The sequence below is a fragment of the Canis aureus genome, chromosome 31 (assembly GCF_053574225.1).
Source record: "Canis aureus isolate CA01 chromosome 31, VMU_Caureus_v.1.0, whole genome shotgun sequence".
In the NCBI taxonomy this organism is placed as follows: Eukaryota; Metazoa; Chordata; class Mammalia; order Carnivora; family Canidae; genus Canis; species Canis aureus.
In genome coordinates this window covers 18060680-18081753 of record NC_135641.1, presented here as the reverse complement: position 1 = coordinate 18081753, position 21074 = coordinate 18060680, and the positions used below count along the sequence as shown (strand labels likewise).

The following is a 21074-nucleotide window of genomic DNA, read 5'->3' as shown; positions in this document are numbered from 1 at the left end:
ATGTGAGTAGGGACTTTTGGGTTTTGGCACACCATGTCTCTCAAAGCTGTTCTCTCTCTATACTTTAGTGTCTCTATTCAAACAACTAGGAAAAAATAAACAGAATAAAGAGAACCCTGAATAAAAAGAACTGGATTAATTAAACAATAAGGACAGTTACTCTGTATTCTTTTCAGAAGCTACTCACTCAACTTCTGGGACCCTGGGTGGCTCAGCGGTTAAGCGTCTGCCTTCCGCTTAGGGTTTGATCCAGGGGCCCTGGGATCGAGTCCTGCATCTGGCTTCCTGCATGGAGCCTGCTTCTCCCTCTGCCTATGTCTTTGCCCCTCTCCCTCTGTGTCTCTCATGAATAAATAAATAAAATCTTTTAAAAAAAAAAAGAAGCTACTTAACTTTAACAATATCTTTTAACATAAATGAGTAGTATACAAGTTATATGTTTAAAGAAAGCAAGTTGCCTCAAGTTTTATAAAGTTCATCTCTTTGTTCATGACTCTGACACAGATTGGAATTTTCAGACAGGGTCAACTCTCACCCAGAGATGAATTTGACACGTACTTTCATACTCTAGAGAAGAAGAAAAGCAGATGAAAGAGTTGAATGAATGAATAAATTAAAAATGTCTTTCCATCTTTATTGCTTATGTTCAAATTAAATGACATTTGACAATAAGTTTTAATTTGTGAGCCAAAGCTCATTTTGCTTTTTTCTATATTATCAATGTATCTTTTTATTTACCCCAAACCAATTCAACCATGTATCAAGAAAGTAGCCCTATTGATTCGCCAGCTCTCTATGCCTTAATATCTGTAAAGAGGGCCTACCTGGTATGGGAGCTTAAAAAATAGCTAACACCCGTTGAGTACTGTGTATGGGCCAGGCAGACAGACAGTAAAAAGCATTCTGTATATATTACTTCATTTAATCCCCACAATAGCCCAACTAAAGTTTTTATTATAATTGTTGCTATTATTTATTATTTACAAATGAGGAATCTGAGCTTCAAAAATGTTGAGTTTCCACAGCCACTCAGTGGCAGTGTCAGAGTTTGAGAGCCCAAGTCTGCTTTTGGAAACTGCTCTTAATTATGATATATTGTAATATATATATATATTGAATATATATATATTCAATATGTTATATATATTGAAAGAGCATTGGCTTTGGAGATATCCAGACCTAGGGCCAAATCCCAGCTTAATCATTTACTAGTTGTGTGACATTAGGAAAATGGCTTCCCCACTCTGAGGCTCAAATTACTCAGCTGTAAATATAACAACAAAACATTTCAAAGGATTATTGAGAGGTTTAGAAACAATTTAACATACTCTCTGATTCATAAAGGATTCTAAATATACTGAGCTATTGTTTTAGTTGTTATTAATAATATTAAAGAGCCCAATAATAGTAAAGACCCCGTTCCATTCCAGTAGCTTGCTGACAATTTGGAACATATGATCCCAGGCTTCTCTCTCACTTCTATTCTTTAAAAGTCTGTGAATTTTTAAAGAACATTCTGATAATAAATAGGTCAAATTACCTTTCTACCTTTTCAAAAGAAAAAAATTCCATTGAGGACATTCCCTCTTTCATTCCTAAGGGCTATTATAAAAGCTGCCATATCAGCAAAGATTGTGTTATTCTAGAATGTTTTCTCCTAGAACTTTGTGGAATGCACTATTCTCTTAGAATTTCATTTCCCTTCCCTTTTGAGAGCACAAAGGCAATAGCATAGTGTCAGCCACTGCAGAGCTGCAGAATGTTTTTTTTTTAATTTCTATTTCATACGTGAAAATTAAATTTAATTATTCCTCAACATGTCAAAGGCACTCATCAAGTTAGGCTGGTTTATGCTGAGCAGAAACTGTGAATAAGATTTAATTTGGAAACACTTGTTTCCGAAAATCTTCATGAACTCTGAGAAAGAATTACTATTTGTGGCAATACATTGGGGAACCTACTGTGCTGACTAAGAAATGCCATTTGAGGTGGAGAAGCTGTGAAATGCACTGCCCCTATTAATTCTACCACATAGTACATCTTTCACTGAAAAGCTATGCACTATAAAGCTTTGTCCCTAGGAACCAGCCCCCAGAAGTCATGATTGCATTAAAGGAGGCAGTAGGGACTTATGAAACATATCAACCTTATCAAATTTGATAGAATCCTTTCAAAAGAAAGAAAGATTGCTGACAGGCAAAAATGTGGTCATTGTGCATGTTTGAGCTGTTTTGAAAATGTTGCATACAATACTGGAAGAAATAGTCCCGCTGGAGAGGACTATTCACAGAGGAGGTACTCTTGGAACATAAAGCCAAGTGGCCAGTCAAGGAGCTCAGAAGGCAATGTGGTATCCTGGCGGTTATTACAGACTGTCCTATCCAACCTATTGTGGGTGGACTGAATGAAACAAACCTGTCCTGAAAATCTCCCTATAGGCAGAGCAGGACTGAAGACAGCTGGAGTGACTTCTTATAAGATCAGGCCAAATGAAGCTTATTTTATTGCTCCCTTATGTGTTCATGCAAGGAAATAATCTGTCATCCAGTCTTAAATCTTTTTTAAGGAAGATGCTATTGTAGAACTGATAATATAAAAAAGAATTTCCTGTGTAAATTTAAAAAAATAATAGTAAGTTTTTTTGAGCCTAAGTAATTTAAATGGACCAAAAAAATTGAAACTGAGAAAAGAAAGAAAAGGCATATGGGAACAGGAAATATGCCAGTAGTTGAACTTACACAGACTTTGCTGTTGGGTGGCTTTGAATCTAATTCTTAAGTCTACTATTTACTATCTATCTTTGAGTAAGTTGATTATCCACTATAAGCTATAGTTTCCTCATCTGTAAAATGAGGAAATGGTATTGTTGGATGGTCATGAGGATTAAATAAGATAAAATATGTTAATTTCTCATAGATAAGAGGTCAATAAATGGCAGCTCTCATGTTTCTTGGTTTGGTTATTGCTCTGTTCAGAATGAATGGAAGCGGTGAGGAAGCAGTATATAGAAATGATTTTAATGAAGACAAATGTGATTCTGATGGGACAGGCAGGGCATGTCAGGGAGAAGAGAATTTGACATCAGTTTCAAACACAAAAAATTCCAGGTGCACATAGGACCAAAGAGCTGGAACACATATGTCTTTAGTCTTTGAGATGAAAGTTATCATCAGGGTTAGCTAAAGCAGATCCTTAATCAGTCAAATACTTTTAACAAGCAGAAGAACTACAATGCATTTATGCCATTCCCTAATACATATTTGAAAAACATGGAGGAATTGTACAGTAATCAGGGTTCTTCAGAAAAAAAGTCATGGAACCTGAGAAGTCCCATGATCAGACATCTGCAGTATAGACCCAAGAGGGCTCATGGTATAGTTTGAGTCTGAGTCTAAGATTCTGAAAACCAGGTGAATCAATGGTTCAAGTTCTACTCCAAGTCTGAGATCTGAGAACTGGAGTGCCAATGGTGTAAATTCCAGTCTAAGTATGAAGACCTGTGAACCAGGAGCATCAGTGATCTGAAGGCAGGAGGAGACTGATGTCCTTCCCAACTCAGTCAAGTAGAGAGAAAATTTTCCCTTTCCTCCACAGTTTGTTTAGTCCTCAGTGGATTAAATGATGGCTGTCCACACTGGGGAGGGCAATCTACTTTACTCAGTATACCGATTCAAATGCTATTCTCTTCCAGAAACACCCTCACAGATATATGCAGAAATAATGTTTAACCAAATATCTGGGCACCTGTGACTCAGTCAAGATGACACAAAAAATTAACATTTTCAGATTGTGTATAGAATCCAGGGGAGTTGTGGGCACCTGGGTGGCTCATTCTGTTAAGTATCTGACTCTTGATATCGGCCCAGGTCATGATCTCAGGGCCATGAGATCAAGCTTTGCAATGGGCTCCACGCTCAGCATGAAATCTGCTTCAGATTCTTTCCCTCTCCTTCTGCCCCTCCTCCCCACGCTCACTTGCTCTCACACACACTCTCTCTCTTTCAAATAAAAATAAAAATAAATAATAAATAAATAAATAAATAAATAAATAAATAAATAAATAAATTTTAGAGAAGAATCCAGGGGAATTATGACTGGTGACAAGGTTAGAGCAGTCCACATTTCATGAAAAGATCCCAGGAAAAGGGAATTTGACTTTTATAATATGGTTGTAGTAATAGGTACTAACAATAACATTTTTTTTATAGTTATGGAGAATCCTTCGTATAAGTTCACTTCTTCCCACAGGCAAAATTTCGTTAACATCCAATATCTTAGATATGCAGCCCTGTGAGGCAAGTAAGACCAATCATATTATCCTTAACTTACACATGAAGAAAAAGCTAGGAGAGGTAAGACGGTATGCACAAGCTCATCCAGCTTTAGGAAACACAAAACACAAAACAGAATAAAAGTCCATCTGACTCAGCCCAGCATACTCAACACCACACCACACTGCCTATTATTATTCCTAGATTTTTAAAATTAATAAATTCTAAAACAAAAAGTTCTTTTCCTATGACCTCCATCTATCATAAAACAAATTCTCAAATAACAATTTAAAAATATCCTGTTTATTCCAAAGGTTGCCTTTGGGCCATCAGTTACTTTGGTGCAATCCCACCAACAGCCCTCGATGCCTGTCTAATGAGAATAGAATTTCCCATAAACAATGTGCAAAAGTCTTGATACCTAAAGTAATTACATGCCATGTCAATCACTATCTTTTACTTCTTGCCACTGCTTCTCCCACTTCAATGCACAACTTTGCAGGGACAGAAAATAGTCAGCCATATTATTAGACTTTGAAAATAAAATTATAAAGTGCCAAAAGGAAGTGACAGGTTATGAATAGGTATCATTTATTCATATCTCAGTACAATATCTACAGACTCTAGGAATTCTGATAGCAATTTCTTAAGACCATTTATTGACAACAGCATTTAGATTTGTGGGGTTTGTGTTCCTGACTGCTGAAATGTAGCAGGGAGATTAAGAACAAATGGACACACACACACGTACACACACACAATTATAATTAGTTTTGGCATCTACCATATCCTCCCTATAAAGAAACAATAGCAGTTGATTACAAATACAGATATAGGTAGTAGCAAGGTTATTTTTGTTCAGAAAAGTTCATGCTGGTGAAATGACATTTAGTTAAAAATCTGGCTACTTTGTACTTTATATTTAGAAGATAAATGTTTCATATACATTTAATATTTACTATTTTAATTCATTTTCTATCTTCTACAGCTTTTAAGTTGGACCATTTTATCAACTTCAGTGAAAATAAAAAGCAAAAACAGTATTTACTTTTTTCTTTGTCTCTCCTTCTTGCTGTATCATCTTAGACAATAATGGTGCCAAAATTTTTCAGTATTATTACTTATTGACTTCTCTGCCTATCTATGTGCCTTCTTAAATGTTTATATAATTTCATACATATGTTACAGAGTCTAAATTCACATGGCAGACCTGATAGGGACTTTAGAGACTATCTGATTGAGCTTTGGCCCATGCCCCCTCATTTTATAAAGTAAACTAAGGCTCAAAGAGTCAAGTGACTTTCCCAAGATTACGTAGCTAGCCAGTCAGAATTGGCACAAGAATTTAGCTTTTAATCCAAGGATTTTTCCACTTTATTCATATAAATAAATGTAGATGTTAGTACTTTTCATTAATTAACATTTATCAATAAATACAAAAGGCCATGATTCTTTCCTCAATGTAAATTGGAAATGTTCCTCTTAGGTGTAATAACTTTTCCTGCATATTACCCAGCAATTGACCACTGATGTGATGTGCAAAGGCTGAATTTTACCCATATTTACAACACTTAGGCAATCTGGCTCTTCATTTTGAGGTGGTTTGGTGGGAACTGTATTACTAGGCTATTTGTCCTCTGGCTAGACCATAATTTGACCTTTTGCTTTGAAAATTATATAGGAAGAGTGATCATGCTCTTTACCCTCTCCCACATATCATGCAAGCAATCTGTAGATATAATCACAGACTTCCAAAGCCCTCTTTGATAGCCTAAACAATCTTGACCCCTGGAAGTGATACAACTTGTGTGGTAAAAAGGATGAACACAGGTCTCCATAAGAAAAACTAGGACAGTGACAGAAAAAGTTGCTGGCGAGTAGGGAGGGGAGGTGGGCCTCTCATGCTTTTAATGGGGCAGAAATGATGTGTCCATGTGTTATTCAATAATAATTCTTTTTACTTTGTGAGATATAGGATGAGTTTCTGATTTATTTTCACATATACATGTATATGTGTGTACGAGTACATGTATATGTGTGTACATATACATGTATATGTGTGTACGAGTATAACAACAGTAAGCAAGCAGGATTCCTAAACAAAGAGGTTTTGTAGAGGTCTGTGGGTACTACTCCAAACCCTCCCTCATTGCAGATAGGCAGTCTTCCTTTTTGGAAGGGTATATGGCCTGGCAGTACTTTGTTTCAGAGCAATCAATCATGGCCTCAATCTGTCTATTCATCTTCTTGTGACAAGAAAAAAACCACGTAGGAGCTCTTAAGCCCCATGGAGAAGTTCTTTTTCATCAGTCTTCTATAGTAAAAAAGTAATAACACATGTCCATTTAGTGCTTGTACAAATTCAAGCTTACATTTTTCTTCTGATCAAACATAGTTCTGGTGTTGTTTACCATTCTTTTTCTCAAGGTTTTTCCCCTGTTCATGTTTTACTCAATTATTGCCTAATGGGCTCTAGGCACTTTTCTAGGCATATTAAGATGAAGAAATATTTTACCTGTCTTCAAGTAGCTCATTGTCTTTTAAGAGTGAGAGGTTGGTAAACAAATATTTGTCTTTATATTCCTAGTGTAAATAGTCCAAACCCCAAAAGGCCTACAGCTTCAGCCCCTTTCATGTTATTCTGTGTTATGTTTCCTGTCCGGTCCACTGAGGTGTTTATCTTGCTTGAAAGCAATTATGTCTTCTAACTGTTCTCTGAAGGAATAATCTATTATGATGTGTGTTTGGAGCAGTGCAAGGTTTCTCAGCTTAAATTTAAAACTCAAAGTGATTGGAATAAGAAGTCCTCAAATTTGCTATGGTCATAAGTACTTTATAAAATGTGGGATTAGCTGTTAATTGAAAATTAAAAACAAAACAAGCCTCTTGGTTCTAAAAATATTTTATGAAGAAAATTATTTTAAACTCTTTATTAAAATAATTTCATAAAATAATAGTGTAAGGAGTCCCTGGTGCCCATCACTCACTATAATTACAACCAGTTTGCTATCCTTGTTTCATCTTTTTTTTTTTTTCCTTTTTTCTTCTTGTTTTTGTTTCTTTAGTGGAAAATACTAGAGCATTTTAAGGCAATCCACAGCATTATATCATTTCTCCCATAAAAACTTGATACCTTAATAGAAAGGTTTTTCTTTCTTTTTTTTTTAAGATTTATTTATTTGAGCGAGAAAGAGAGAGAGAGAACATGGAAGGGGAGGGGTAGAGAGAAAGAGTCTTAGACTCTGCACTAAGCGCCCCAGACCTGGGGTTAAATCTCATCACTCTGAGGTCACTACTTGAGCCAAAACCAAGTCAGACACCTAATGAATTGAACCACCCAGGTGCCCCTAGAAAGATTTTTCTTAAAATACACACATACGAAATAACATCAACACACCCAATACAATTAACAATCATTTCCTGATATCCTTCAATACCTTGTCTGTTTAATTTTCCCCAACTGTGTCAAATATTGTCTTTTTACACTTGATAGGACCACACCTTACAACTGGTAGATTGTTCTAAGTCTCTTTTAATGTGTATCCATATACTCTGCACCCCCTCCTCTTAATATCATTTAATTTGGAAAAAAAACTGTGGAATTTATTATTTTTAATGTATTTTATTTTACTTTTGAGAGAGAGAGCTTCTATGGGAGTGAGAGTGGGGGAAGGGGCAGAGAGAGAGAGAGAGAATCTTAAGCAGGCTCCACACTGGGTGGAGTCCAACATGGGGCTTGATCTCAGGACTCTGAGACCATGATCTGAGCTGAAATCAAGAGTCAGGTGCCCAACAGACTGAGCCACCCAGACACCCCAAAACTGTAGAATTTCTTACATTCTGAATTTGGCTTATTGTATCTTTGCGTGTAAATTAGCATACGCTATTCCGTCTCCCTTTTTTTTCCCCCCCTTAAGACTAGTACTTATATCTGCAGGCTTAATTAGATCAAGTCCTTTTCCCAGGGATAGCATATAGGGGATGCTGTGTAGTTTCAATTGCTTTACAACATGTGGCACATAATATCTATTTGGTTTACATTTGGTAACATTAAGATTAATTACAGGGCTCAGGTGGTGTCTATTCAGATCCATTCATCATAATTTTCCATTAATCATTCACCTAATGGTCTCGACACTGTTGATTGTAACCTAGATTTGTTATTTCATTAGATATTACAAAATGGTTATTTTCTAATTCTGACATTTGTCTTGCATTTATTAGCTGTGATTCTTTTATTAAAGAATAATTTTCCTTCACCAGCCATTTGGTGCCCTGAAATACAGGAAAGATAGAATAAATGCTTGATCCTCTACCTTTAGTTATATATTTTCAGAATAATGAGTTTGTGCCCTATTTTGCTTTTCTCTTGGGTCTCTATCCAGTTTAAAGTATCACAATATTATTTTTCATTTTCATTTAGCAATTCTTTATCTTACATGATTCCTTTTCTGTGACCTCTTAGTCTGATTTCAAAAAGGTAAATTCTGTTAAGTCTTAAATCTTCTTGAGCCCATAAGTCATGAATTTCCTAAAAATTCTTATGCTTTGTATAAGTCAGTAAGGAAAAGAAGCCAAGGGACACTTGTGTGGTTCAGTGGTTGAGTGTCTGCCTTCGGCACAGGGAGTGATCCCACGATACTAGAGTCAAGTCCTGCATCAGGCTCCCCCCAAGGAGCTGCTTCTCCCTCTGCCTGTGTCTCTGCCTCTCTCTCTGTGTCTCTCATGAATAAATAAATTTTTTAAATAATTTTTTTAATCTTTTAAAAAAAGGAAAAGAAGTCATGCTAGTGTTTCCAATCAGTGGAAATGTAATCTAGGACATTGGTTATAAAAGTGATGGGAGGTCTAAAGAAATACAAAGGGGAAGATATTCATAACAGCAAGAGCTCCTACCCATGTAAGCTGAAGGACAAAAGGAAAGTGATGGTATGCAGTGTCCAAAATAATGTTATCCGTAAGGCCACTGGAGCACCTGCATCTGACATCGGATCCACAGCTATTACCACCACTGCGGGAAGCCTAGAACCCACTTTGCCACTTACACTGCAGTAACTCAGAAGACTGTTGTCACTGTTGCTGTTGGAACCAGAGTACTTTAGCAATATGCTGATGGGGATGATACAGCAATCCCTTCTGCCACTGCTGCTGGACTGAATTGTCTCAGAGGAACCACAAGTCTGCATTTACTCTGTGCAGCTGTCATTGCCAGAGGAGCTACCAAAATACTTAAATAGGAAGAGAAATGGCTTCTCTTCCTCCTGCCTCTTAGTCTAGTCTCCTACTGTGCTTTGCATTGATACAACCTAATCAGAAGATCCACCCTGGCAAGGGCGTCTGTGAAATGTAGTCTTTGGTCTTCTATCTTCCTGCAATGTACAGCAAAGCATGACAGTGCAGAAATTAGGCTGATAGCAGATGGACAAATGACCACACAGGCTTCTTTTAGTAAATCCATTATTGCCGAGGGAGCCAGCTCCTCCAACCATTCACTAATACATGGTGCTACAGATTTTAAAAAAAAAGAAAGAAAGAAAGAAAAGGTCCTTTGATTTTCCTTGCTTAGTTTTCCATAAATAAGAAATTTTATGTCTGTCCATTGTGATCTTATAGTTAAATGAGAGTTAAACTTAATTCAGAAATTACAGAGAAGGCTTTAGTTTCAAGGAAGTGGCATAAAATTTAAAAATATATGAGTATTGACATTAGACCAATTTTGAGATCAAACTATCTGGGCAACCAAAAGAAACCAAAGCCATGGCCTTTAGTGGTATTTTCAGATCTATAAAACATCATAGATAAGATCTGTAAGGAAAGACTTCCATCATACTGTATCTCTGCTAGGTGATAGTTTGTATCTGGATCCAGGCTGAGGCCTTTCCAGGTCATGAGTATACTCTTACTACATCCGATCTGTAAACATGAGTGGAAGCCAAAGAGATACCCTCAAGTTTCTTATACTGTCTTTGTATCTAGATGCAGGTCATAAAACCTTTGTATCTTATATAAAGGTGTCATGTGAGTGGGCTTAGCCGTTTCTACTTAGTTACCTGAAACAACACCATGGATCTCCCATCTGTTTCCCTTCATCTAATCAATGTTTTACCTTATAAACATTTTTTACCAAATGTCTGGTAAATAGATGATACTTAGCTTTGGTTTCCAAGGCTGCTAAAAAGTGTCCCCACTTGTATACTTTCTTTATTAGCTTTTTAAACAGGAATTTAAAAGGAGATGCTTGGGATCTGTATTTATAAAATAACCCTGCTGAAAAATATACCTGTCCTATAATTATTAATTCAGCACTTGTCCTTACATGCTTCATTAGTTATAAACAACTATAAAATTTATTTTAAATATTTCTAACTATATGATATATTAGTTTTATTTTTAGAAATTTTATGTAATAAATTAATACAATAAATTTATTTAATAAATTTCATTTATTTATTGAGAAGGCAATATTTTCATATGGTTAAAAATACAAAATATACATACGGTAAATAGTGAAAAGCCTCCTTCTCATCTTTGTCCTTCAGCCATTCAGTTCCTTTTCCCAGATTTAGCTTTTGTGTATTTTCCCAAATATATTTTATGCATAATAGTATACCATATATCCTGTTTTAACAATATATATTGGAAATCACTTCATATCAGTACATAAATAAATGTTAATTCTCCAATACATAGGATATATTCCTAGACGTGGAATTATTGGATTAAAGGTTATACCTTTTATAATTCTAATGGGTGTATTGCCAAATCATCCTCCAAAGGACAATTTACACTCACATCATCAATGTATAAGAGTGTCTGTTTTCTCACATTCTCACCATCACAACGTGTTAAGCTTTTGATCTTTGCCAGGTGAAAAAACTGTCATATCAGCACAATAAGAGAAATTCTCTTACTATAAATGAAGATAAGAATTTCTGGGCTTTGTATTATGTTCCATTGATCTCTATCTATTCCTATGCCTCGTGATGTAAGTATAATTACTTTAGAATATATGTACTATCTGGTAAAACTATCTCTCCCTTGTTAATCTTATCTTTAGTGCATTAAAGTTTTCAGGATCTCAAGAGGTTTTGAAACTGCAGATCTAGGCCATCTTTTATATGTTATTTAACAGGAAAGGCATTGGATGAGTCACAGTCCATGCAAGCATGGAGTCAGTATCCAATGTCCAGGCTTTTTTTTTTTTTTTTTTTCTGGATGCAGAGAGAATCCCAATAAACTGGTGATTTAAGATGGTGACTTTTGTGATCATCGTAATTTAAGAAACTTGGAGAATGTAAAATAAGGGTTGCTATATAAATTTGTTCTCCATTCTGCCTCGAACTAAAGCAAGAAATGAAGGAATTACTATTTTGGAGAGTCAGGTAGAAAAGACTCTCCTCTAAAGAAGATCTAAAGAAAAATAGATCTAGCATTGGATCTAGAACAAGGCACCAAGATCTTGAATCAACACTACACTTATGAAAATGGAGCCAGAGTCAAGTTACCTACCTACTACATTTTATACCTATTTGGGTAATCTTCAATCATCTTTCCTAGTTTGAATATGCTCATGATTCAGCTTCAACTCTGATTTATTAAGTTGTTACTGTCTGCTCTGGAAGAAAAGCAATATAGAGACACTCTTAAAATCCTTATAAAATCCTAGGGTAAATTGCCTCAGTGAAAATCCTGTTCTGTTTCTTGCTAGCTGTGGAACTTAAGTAGGGTGCATTAACTCTGTGCAGTCCTCTTCTCTTACCCCATTATCCCTATCTGTAAGGTGTAAATAATAGTCCTGCTTCATAAGGTTGTCTTGAAAACTAAATGAGTTTATATGCTGGCACTTAGCACAGTGTATGTCCCAAATTAGACACTAAATAAAGCTACCATTAACTATAATGATGATCATCATATAATTTATTTTAACAGCTATGTGATGAAATTTATTTTTGTTTTCACTTTACAGAAACCAAGGTTTTATGTCTATCCCAATTTCCATAGCTAGGCTGTTACTAGAAGTGTGAGATTCAAACTCTGTTTTGAGTACATTCCAAAAAAAAACAACTGTTTGTGGCTTTAAATCCTAAAATTATGTTTTCTAAATCTAATACTGACCAATGTAGAGATCTTCCAACTCTTCTTGTGCCTCTTCTATTGATTACTTCTCCAGGCAAAATTGATTGACTTCACTGTCCCAAAATCCTTTGTCACATTTAAAACTGACCTGTATTTCCTTCCCTCAGTACTTTATTATATGTCCTAAGTCACTTTCTCTAAACAATGAAACATAATACCACTAGTTATAATTGTATCCTAAAATATCTGGTCAATTTTGAGGCAAAGCCCTGAGGCTTTTCACTAAGGTCTTCAATATTCTTTTCTTTGTTCACACTCCTTAATAAAGTAATGAAAATGAAATTGCCTCTAGATTTTGGAGTTTTAACACCAGAAAGACTGTCTTTGTCAACCTTGTATTCCTTGCTATACCCACAACAAATAAATCTTCCCCTTTTATAGATGAGGATATTCAGCATCAAAAATGGCTAATTTGGGATCCCTGGGTGGCGCAGCGGTTTGGCACCTGCCTTTGGCCCGGGGCGCGATCCTGGAGACCCGGGATGGAATCCCACGTCGGGCTCCCGGTGCATGGAGCCTGCTTCTCCCTCTGCCTGTGTCTCTGCCTCTCTCTCTCTCTCTGTGTGACTATCATAAATAAATAAAAATTAAAAAAAATAAAAAATAAAAAAATGGCTAATTTTTCTAAGCTCTTGTCTAAAGTGGTGTTGAGATAAGCCCTGTAAAGTGTACCCAGTGGAATTCACAATTTGGATTGTAGACCTAGAAAATGCTGGGCCACATGTAATGATGCTTTCTGAAATAGTTCAAAAAGCTGACGTAGTAGCTCAGTGCCATATTAAGCATAAGTAGATGATCTGGCCTCTGAGTTCCATGTGAAATGATAGATATAGGAGCTTATGGTTAAATGATCAGTTTTCTTAGGGTTTATGTTTTAGGATGTTTTGCAGTTCTCTTTCTCTCTCTCTTTCATCTTTTTATCAGTCCATGCCATCAAACTTCTGGGGAAAATAGGCTAAGACTAATTAGTTCCCACTGACTATTTCAACATCACAGGACACCACTGGAAGATTTATAAAATCTTAGAGGAAATAGAACAAAAGAAGTAAGAGATACAAACTCAACTCAAACTTGTCAGATAACTGGGAACTTACTGGCTCACATAATTAGAAGTCTACAACAGAGCAGAATAAGTATCAATATCTGGACTAGGTACCACTTTTCCAGTAAACCCAGCAAAAGTCTCAAGATTCACTCTATTGAACCAAGTTTATTCACATATCTATCCTTGAATCACTGGTCCCAAAGAAGGGAATATATAGTTTTGCCAGGTCTTGGAGTTGAAGTCACGTTTCCACCCTTCCCCACTCCATGCCCAAAACTAAGTGAACAGAGAATAAAGAAGGGGTATTTTCTCTGGGGTAATGAAAGTGGCATTACCAGAAGAGGAAAGGGATGCCAGGCAAGCAAAAACATATGTTTACCACACATGATCAAAAATGTGATGAAGCCTATTCCATTATTTCATTCATTCATTCAAACTTTAAAAGAATAAGAAATATGAAGTCTGCCCTCAAGGAAATCATAGCCTTTTAAAATAATCCTATCAATACATTATTGTGATAGATTCCATTAAATGTACACAAAATAAGCAATAAAAATACATACTAGGTGAATCAATTATATTCACAGATGCCTTGGCTATGATTTTGTTATTAAATTTCACATTTATGTCCACCAGTAAAATGTTAGTACACATAAGTATAGAGAAAACTGAAAAAGACTTCACTCATAATTTCACTAAAGAGACTAGCCTTACGTTAAATGTGTCTAAATCTAATATGGAATTAACAACTGAGGTAGTGTTTTTTCATGATCTGCCATTGCTTGATGCTTCTAGAAAAGAGTAAGCTGACAGCATCCACACAGAAGATTTGTTAACTTCATACACTGCAATTTACTTTTTGATGTACAATGCCACAACCACTATTAAATTTTATATTATGGCAGGTATTTATTAGATAAGGAACTGCTCTCTTTAAAAAAATGTCTTTCACTTTTCCACCACTTGGATAATGCTGCAGTTTAATTGAAAATTAGTCTAGTCAATCTGCTGTAGGCTCCTGAGAAATAATTTGTGTGAATAACTACCACCAGGAGCATCCCCAAGGAAAAGCTTTCATCAGGGCTCAGAACACTTTCTGATGATTCTAGTAATTACCTTTCTTTGAGTTACTGGCTCACCAGTGTGATTGTCATAAAGTGCTTTGCTGATTTTCTTTCATGCCTCTTGCTTTTATAGATCCCACAACAGAAGGAGAAAACTGGTGAGGACGTGAGTGTTTATTAAGTACTGCTTTGCATGCAGTGTTTATTGAAATGTTTATAAAACAAACCCAAAAAATATTCTAGAATATATTCAGAGATGGTCCCAATTCATGCTTCTATGTCTCCAAAACAATTTTCTGTTTTCCTGTGATATGATTGTAACATGTAATGATTCCAGGAAATAAGGGACGTCTGGATGGCTCAGCAATTGAGAGTCTGCCTTTGGCCAAGGTATGATCCCAGGGTCCTGGATGGAGTCCCACATCAGGATCCTCCCAGGGAGCCTGCTTCTCCCTCTGCCTATGGCTCTGCCTCTCTCTCTGTGTCCTGAATAAATGAATGAAAGAATGAATGAATGAATAAAAATCTTTTAAAAAAAAAAAGATTCCAGGAAACGTAACTATTGCCATGTGTCCTAAACATATCTTAGTAAAACAAATGTTATTTAGTTTAATTGCCCCTGGAAACAGAGCCAGAAATAAGAACCAGAGTTCCAGTAGTTTATTTAGGATCTAATCCTAAGAATCAGGAATGAAGGAATAGTGAGAGTGAAGTAAAGAAGAGAAAAAGTCAATGTAAGTATATTCCATCACTATTGGGAGCATTAGGATCTCAATTTTACTGGGATTGTGATACATATATAAAATACTTTCCAGATTTCTCCATCCAAAGAACAGGAAGCTGGGAGACTTACCCACTAGCTTCTGTTCAATACTATACTGAATAAAAGTGGGGAGAATGGGCATCCTTGTCTTATTCCTGATCCTAGAAGGAAAACTTTCAGCCTTACATCATGGAGTATGATGTTAGCTGTGGGTTTGTCATATATAGCCTTTATTAGGTTGAGTGATATTCCCACTAAAACCACTTTTTTGAGTTTTTATCATAAACAGATGTTGAATTTTGTCAAATGCTTTTTCTGCATCTATTGAATTGATCATATGATTTTACCCTTCAATTTGTTAATATGGTATATATCACATTGATTGATTTGCAGAAGTTGAACCAACCTTGCATGCTTGGAATAAATCCTACTTGATCGTTGTGTATGATCTTTTAAATTTATTATTCAATTTGGTTTGCTTTATTTTGCTGAGAAATTTTGCATCTATGCTCATCAGGGATATTGGCGTATGATTTTTTTTCTTGTGGCATCCTTCTCTGGTATGGATGTCAGAGTAATGCTGGCTTCATAAAATGAGTTTGAAATTCAAAGTTCTCTGTTCTTCTATTTTTTCCTCTGTTTTGAGAATTATTGGTATTAATTGTTCTTTTAGTGTTTGATAGAATTCACCTGTGAAGTAATCTGGTCCTAAACTTTTGTTTGTTGAGATATTTTTGATTATTGATTCTATCTCCTTACTGTTAATCTGTTCGAATTTTCTATTTTTTCATGATTCAGTCTGGTAGGTTGTATGTTTCTAGGAATTTATCCATTTTTCTAGATTGCCCATTTGGTTGACATATAATTATTCATACTAATCTTTTATGATCCTTTGTATTTCTGTATCAGTTTTAATATCTCTTCTTTCATTTCTTATCTATTGGAGTCCTCATTTTTCTTGTGTTGTTGTTGTTTTTAATCCATTCAGCCATGCTTCCAAATTGTCATGTAATTGGGATCACAGAGATGTAATTTCTCCAGACTGACTTCTCTCATTCAGTAATAAGCAATTGAGCTCGCTCTGTGATTCTTTGTAGCTTGATAGCTCATTTATTTTTATCATTAAATAAGATTCCATTATATATATATATACCACAATGTACGTTTATTCATTCACTTATTGAAGGACATCTTGGTTGTTTCTGGTTTGGGGCAATTATAAATAAAACTGCTAAAATATTTATGTACAGAGTTTTGGGTGCACATGTGTTTAACTTATTTCAGCAAATACCTACAAGTGCAATTGTTGGATCATATAGTAAACTTATGCTTTACCTTTGTATGAAACTGCCAAACTGTCTTCCTAAGTGCTATACCACTTTCCATCACCTCCAACAATGAATGAGAGCTCCTGTTGTTTCATATCCTTCCCAATATTTGGTGTTGTCATTGTTTTGGATTTGGAGGTGATATCCCGTTATTGTTTCAATTTAAAATTTACTGATCACATGTGATGTTGAGTAGCTTTTTGTATGCTTATTTATGTCTCCTCTCTTTTTTACTCTTGATTTGATTAACTGAGATTTATTATTTTGTTCATCTTTTCAAAGAAGGAACTTTTGATTTCTTTGATTTCTGGCTTTGGAATTCATTGACTTCTCACTTTTTTTCCTTATCTACTTCCTTTCACTTAAACTGCTCTAGTTTCCTTGGGTGGAAACTTATTCATTATAGACCTTTTTTTCTTTTTTAGTATAATTATTCAATGCCATAAATTTCCCCGTAAGCATTGCTTTTGCTGTATTCTACAAATTTTAATAATTAGTTTAAAATATTTTTAAGGGGATCCCTTAAAATATGAGGGTGGCTCAGTGGCTGAGCACCTGCCTTCGGCCCAGGATGTGATCCTGGAGACCAGGGATCGAGTCCAGCATCGGGCTCCCTGCATGGAGCCTGCTTCTCCCTCTGCCTGTGTCTCTGCCTCTCTCTCTCTCTCTGTCTTTCATGAATAAAAAACACAAACACAAAAACAAAAACAAAAACAAAAAACCCTTTAAAAAAATAAATGAACTGAACTGCAATAGTTCTAGGCTGATATAAACTCTTAAAAAAAAAAAGAAAAATATTTTTAAAATTTCTTTTGTGACTTCTTTCATCAACTTGTTATTTAGAAATTTATTGTTTACTCTTCCACTATTATGGGATTTTTCCACTATTTTTCTGTGCACCGTGCTCTGAGAGCATACTTTGACTCCTATTTTAAATACGTTAAGATGTGTTTTATCATCCAGAATGTAGTTTATCTTAGTGAATGTTTCTGTGTGAGTTTGAGAAGAATGTGTAGTCTGCTGATGTTGTATGAAGTCTTCTATATATGTCAATTTGATCTAATTGATTGATACTGTTTAGTTTAACTGTATTCTTACTGCTTTTCTGACTGAAAGATCTGTCAATTACTGAGAGAGAGGTGTTAAAATCTTTACAATAGTGGATTTGTCTATTTCTCTTTGCAGTTCTATTGTTTTTTACCTCATGTATTTTGATACTGTGTTGTTTGGTGCATGCATATACATTAAAGGCTTTGATATCTTCTTATAGATTTGACCCCTTTATTCATTATGCAATTCCCCTCTTTATCTGATAATTTTTCTATTCTGAGGTCTGCTTTGTCTGAAAATAACTATTCCAGCTTTCATTTATTAGTGTTAAATGGTATATATTTCTCCATTCCTTTACTTATTAATCCATCTACATATTTATATCTACAGTGAGCTTCTTGTAGTAAACAAATGGTTGAGTATTTTTAATCTGTTTTTAACAATTTCTGTCTTTAAGTTTTTAACAATTTCTACCTTTTATTTTTTTTTTTAATTTTTTTTTTTAATTTCTACCTTTTAATTGGTATATTCACATTTTAAGTAGTTATTGTTATAGTTGGGATTAATATCTGTCATATTTGTAACTCTTTTCTATTCTTTTCACTCTTGTTTGTTTCTTGTTTTCCCCTCTTTGCCCTCTTCGCTTTTATTTGAACATTTTAATTCCATTTTCTCTCCTCTTTTTAGCATGTCAATTATATTGTATTAAAAATTTTTAGAGGTTACCCTAGAGTTTGCAATATACATTTACAAGTAACCTAATTCTATTTTCAAGTAACGCTATACTACTTCACAGATAGTGCAGGTACCTTATAATAAGGTATTTCAAACTCTTCCCTCCTATCCCTTGTAACATTACTATCATTTATTTCAACCATCTGCATGCTATAATCACCCAAAACAGTTGCTATCATTGCTTTGAATAAATAATAATCTATTAGACTAAGAATCATAAAGGTGTATGTCAATTATACAACAACAATAAAAAAGAATTAGAAAAATAAAACATTTTGCTTCACTTATTTCTTCTGATATTTTTCCTTTCTTTATGTAGTTCTGAGTTTCTGACCTATATCATTTTGTTTTTCTCTGAAGAACTCTTAATAAATCTTGTAGGATAGGAGTAATGGTGAATCTTTCAGCTTTTGTTTGTCAGAGAAAGTCTTTTATTTCTCCTTCACATTTGAATGATGATTTCACTGATACAATTTTTAAAAATTTTATATTGCTATTTTTTAAAAAAACTTTAATATATCACTTTACTCCCATTTTCTTTGCATGGTTCTTGACTAGAAGTCTGTCATTCTTATATTTGTTCCATAGGTAAAATGTTATTTTTTCCCCCTCTGGCTTCTTTCAAGATTTTCTCTTTGCTTTTGGTTTCTGAAGTTTGAATATGATATGTATGGATGTAGTTATTTTCTGGTATTAATCTTATTTGATATTCCATGAGCTTCCTGGAATCTATGGTTTGGTATCTATCATTAATTTTTAAAAATGTATAGCCATTGTTATTTTAAACTTTTCTTCTATTCCTTTCTTTCCTCTCTTTGCCATATTCCCAGTATATCTAAATTACCCCTTTTCCAATTGTCCCATAGTTCTTGGATATTATGTTTCTTTTTTAAAAATTATTCTTTTCTCTTTGTATTTCAGTTTGGAATATTTCTACTGACATATCTTCAAGGTCACATATTCTTTCCTTGGCAGTGTCCAGTCTCTTAATGAGCCCATTAAAGAGATTTTTAAATTTTTTAATAATTTTTCTAGCATTTACTTTTGATTAATTCTAGAGTTTCCATCTCTTTGCTTACATTATTAATCTGTTCTTATATGTTACCTACTTCTTTTTTCCCTTGGAGTCTTTGTATATTAACTATAGTTATTTGAAATTCCCTACTTAATAATTTCAAAATCTGTGCCTTATCTGAGTCTGTTTCTGATGTTTGCTCTTCATTTCAGAATGTACTTTTCCTCATTTTTTAACACACCTGATAAATTTTTGGCAGAAGCTAGACATGCTATATTGGGTTATGGGTGCAAATAATTTGGCTTTTGGTGAGATTTTATGATAATCTGCCTCCTAGGAGATAGGCTGTATTTATTTGATGTTTGCTATAACTGTAGCTGCCATAGGCTTCAGTTTCCTCTAGTTATCATATGTTTGTTTTGTTTTTATTCTCCCTTGCCTTTACGTTTAAGTAAGGTCTTCTTAAATTGAGTCTATGTCTTCTGGTTCTCTTAGTTATAATCTACTGATATAATACTGGAGTCCTGTTGATGTGATAGTAAGGTTTTATGTAGGAAACATTTTCTATAATCTTATGATGAAATCTCATTTTTCTAGTAGGCCTAAGTCCCTAGGCTTTGGTCATGCTTCTTTTTTTTTTTTTTTTTTTTTTCTCTCCTTTCTCCTTTACCAGTAATAGGAAGGCTAGAGGGAGCTGGATGTGGCCAAGTACCCCATCTTTAGGTCAGATAAGACTCTGGTAATATAGTTTCCCTTAAAGGGTAGGCTTTTGTTATAGAGAAGCTCTGGGAATATTTCAACATGGTTACTTTTTCTCTCCCCCTCCTCTAAACACAGAAGGGATTTTTTCTCTCCTCTTCAAGGCAAGAATCTGGTGAGATTGCTGGAGGTAAAACCGATGAACATGTGGCGGGTGGGGGGGGTCTCTCTAATACTAGGCCCCTAGGAGTTGTTAACTTTCAAGCTAATCCATACCCAGTCTCCAGAAATTTATCAAAATTATCATGTGAGTGTTCCTACCCATCTGCCTCAGATAAACTGATTTCAGCTGTGATTCTCTGTATTCATCAGCCTTTTTCAGATTTGAGTGTGGCAATTTACTCTGTAACTTCAGTTCTTTGATGGATCTAAGAAAAGTGATTGCTTTTCAGATTCTTCAGTGTTTTTCTTGTTGTGAGCATGGGAGTGACAACTTCCAAGCTCTTTACATGTCAGAGCTCAAAAAACATACTTTAACACCTTTATTGAATTATATTTCATATATTATAAAATTCACCTATTTCAACTGTACATGATTTTTAGCAATTTGACTGAGTGGTGCAACCATCACTGTAAGTCAGTTTTAAAGTATATTCATTTCCCAAGTTGGGGAATATACTCTTGATAACTCTAACCCATTCATAGAAATCTTCCCACATGTCCAGACCTTTGCTGATATTCTCCAAAGTTTTATTCTATCTGATAAAATACTATCTGCTGGAACTCTCCTTTCTCTCAGTTTTGTTTACTCTGATATTAAATTTGGAGTTAGACGATTCTCTGTTACCACTTACTATCTTTATCATCTTGGCAATTTACTTAAACTTTGGAGAATTTCCTGAGGAAAGACAGCAGATATTATTTATCCTGGTATTTGCTGCAACTAGCAAAATAGTGGGCACATAGGT

At 34.9% G+C, this 21074-nt stretch overlaps 1 protein-coding gene across 7 annotated transcripts in view; it reads left to right on the top strand.

Annotated features, from left to right (window-relative positions):
* The window catches only part of PEX5L (peroxisomal biogenesis factor 5 like), a 325883-nt gene that overhangs the window by 15229 nt on the left and 289580 nt on the right, over window positions 1-21074 (top strand). Inside the window, exon 2 of one of the 7 annotated variants that reach the window (XM_077879755.1) lies at window positions 14650-14674. The exons of 5 other annotated variants lie outside the window; for them this stretch is intronic. The gene's annotated coding sequence lies outside the window, so the exon portion shown is untranslated. Of the gene's footprint in view, window positions 1-14649; window positions 14683-21074 lie in introns of all 7 variants that reach the window. One more of the 7 variants, XM_077879754.1, reaches the window with a different exon arrangement.